The sequence below is a fragment of the Mastomys coucha genome, unplaced genomic scaffold, assembly GCF_008632895.1.
Source record: "Mastomys coucha isolate ucsf_1 unplaced genomic scaffold, UCSF_Mcou_1 pScaffold14, whole genome shotgun sequence".
Taxonomy (NCBI): domain Eukaryota; kingdom Metazoa; phylum Chordata; class Mammalia; order Rodentia; family Muridae; genus Mastomys; species Mastomys coucha.
Window position 1 is genome coordinate 90,063,860 of NW_022196896.1, and position 2,785 is coordinate 90,066,644.

A 2,785-nucleotide genomic window follows, 5' to 3' on the forward strand; every position below is an offset into this window, starting at 1 on the left:
CTGGCTGTTTGAAACACCTGGGCACATTCTGTAGCGAGGGAAATGAAATCCAGATATTTACTTGGGCAAATGTAATCTTCCCCCGCTTAATTCTACACTTACCTTTTAACCTATTCCTGGATCTGATCTACCTCTGCTTCTCAAATAGCCCTGGCTTATTCCTGGCCCAACTCCCTTTTCTTTATATTCTCGGGCACCCCTCAGTCATTGTGGTAGCTGAAGGCAGATTCAGGAACACAGGTCTCATCTCACTTGTACTTGGCTCTTGCCCATCCCCCCTCCCTTCTCCCACACTCCCCCCCTCTCCACACACACACTCTGTTAAATAAAAAGTGTGAGTTCTTGTGAACCCCAGGGCTAAGGTCACATTAACTATCTGCTTGCTTTACTCTATTTTGTTCACAGCACACAGCACACAGATACAAGCAGCTGTGTGTACAAGAGCTTTATCTGAATACATTTGTAGTGGTGCCTGCCTCAGACTTCCCCTGGCTTTTGCTGTGCCTCTCATATGATCTCTTAGCCAATAGTTCTTCCAAGTTTGGTGCGTTCCAGGGTTGCCTCTGGGTATTTTGATCCACCAGTAGGAAGGATCTCTTGGGGGTACTGATATTCAGGTTTGGAACAAAACTCAGCTTGTGGACGCTTTAGCTAGGAGAGTTGTGGGTATTACAAACAGCAGGTGCCAATCTTCTGAAAGGAGGAAACAGCTGCAGAGCTTATTTGAGTGACTGGTGGTGGGGTGGGGGATTGGAATGGCTCAACTATAGCTGGTGAGCAGGAAAGAATTTAAGTTGATACTAAAGAGAAGTAGGGGTCTGATCAGGCAGCTCCTCTTTTTTTTTTTTTTGTACCAGGGAGAACAGGCTACAGTCTGGGCTCAGTGCAGGACTGCAGGTAGGGGTGGGGACGGACTCTGTGGGGCTTTGTACAGGGGAGGGACACAGTGTGGAGGGTGCAGAGATGTCACAGTAAGAGGCATTCTGTCCTTTTGCTGTCTTCTGGGAGTACTCCCAAGTGTTCTATTTAAAGCAGGTTGTCATCTATCAAACAAATGAATTATCCTTAGGTGTTCAGTGGGTACTGGCTACAGGACCCCCACAGATAACAAATCAAGCCCGTTATATGAAGTAGCATGGTGCTTCCACATAGTCAAGCTGCATCCTCTCACATCCAGGTTACTCCTAATACTGGGTATAACATAAACCTACCTAAACAGACTGCATGGTTTAGGGAACAAAGGCAAGAATAAACTCAAATTCAGTACAAATAAACTTTGAAAAATATTTTCAAGCTGCAGTTGGTTGAATCTGTGCCTGTGGAATCAACAGATTCAGAGGGCCATCCACTGTATGGTGTCTCCTTCAGTTCCCAACTTGGAAGGAAAAATTTCCAAGCTCACAGTGCCTGCTTAGATAGTAGGCTGAGCCATTTCTTGTGAAGTATAATTCCATGTTCTGTGTCACCCATCCTACTGACCCAACCTAGCCAATTGGATGAGGATGGACAGAAGGCAGGCTGGCCAGCACTTTGTGGCCCTGCTCTGCCAAGCAAGGCTAACGATGGCTAAGAAATTACTCATAGTAAGCTTTATCATTTGTCACAGCCACAATAGCAGATGATAGCTGTACTGAAGTTTCTGCAGAGAAAATGGTCCCAATCCTTCAGAGGCTGTGAGAGAAGAGTTATGAATTAGAGTCAGAAGTGAGCAGAATGTATTAGCAAGCACAAAACCCAAACACTACCCAGAACACACTGGTCAGTAAAGTCAGTGGCTGAGGCAGAGATGGGGAGTTCAGTAATTGGAAGGTGTGATATGCAAAAAAGAGGGGGTCAGACTCTGGGGTGCTGGAGGAGCACTGTCACCCACTTGAAGCTGTTTTGAGCAAGGCCTGGATGTACCACTGTTCCTGGTTCCTTTCTCATGTTGGTCTAATTTCTTCCTTTCCCACCACTACCTGGAGTAGACACAGTCCTCAGCCAAAAGCAAGACCGGCCACTGTACCCCATTTAGCAATATCTTGCTTACAAGAAGTCTTCTACGTCTTCAGACATATGTTTCTGAATCATTCAACAGTGCTTTGTCATAGTCTCACTCAGGCTAGGTGCTCTCCTCTGCAGCAGAACCTCTAGTACAGGTTCCCATTCATAGACAGGCGTAGCATTAAAACAGGATGGCAGTCAGTGACAGAAAGTTACTGTAAAATAGTGAAATGCCTACCTATAGTAGAATTTCTAATTCACTGAATTACGTACTTATGATTTATGGAATTTTTTTGTATGTAGAATGGAATTTAAAACATGTTTTCTAAAGGATGCGGAGATGCATCACTTCTATGCTTGTCTTATTAGCAATTCATAACTATTATGAAAGAAACCCAGATGCTTAGAAAGCATATAAAGTCCTTTCTTCAGGTTCCCTCATAGCCTATTTTCTTCCATGATCTAAAATGCAGTAGTTTGGCTCCATTCCATGAAGCAAACTACAGTATGGCATCTCATGCTATGCTCTTTTCACATATCTGTTCTGAGGATCCTTTTCCCAATGCCTCCTCCTCTTGGTCTGAGGAAACCCCCAGTGCTCTCACACTGTGAGCTCACCTCCTCCTGCCTGAGTGATGTATATCACTAGATTATTTTGTCTGCTTGGCTATTCTGAGATAGCTCTGAGCCACAACAGAGCAGGGACTGTGGTTTTCTTTCTTTCTTCCTTCCTTTCTTTCTTTCTTTCTTTCTCTCTCTCTCTCTCTCTCTCTCTCTCTCTCTCTCTCTCTTTCTTCTTCTT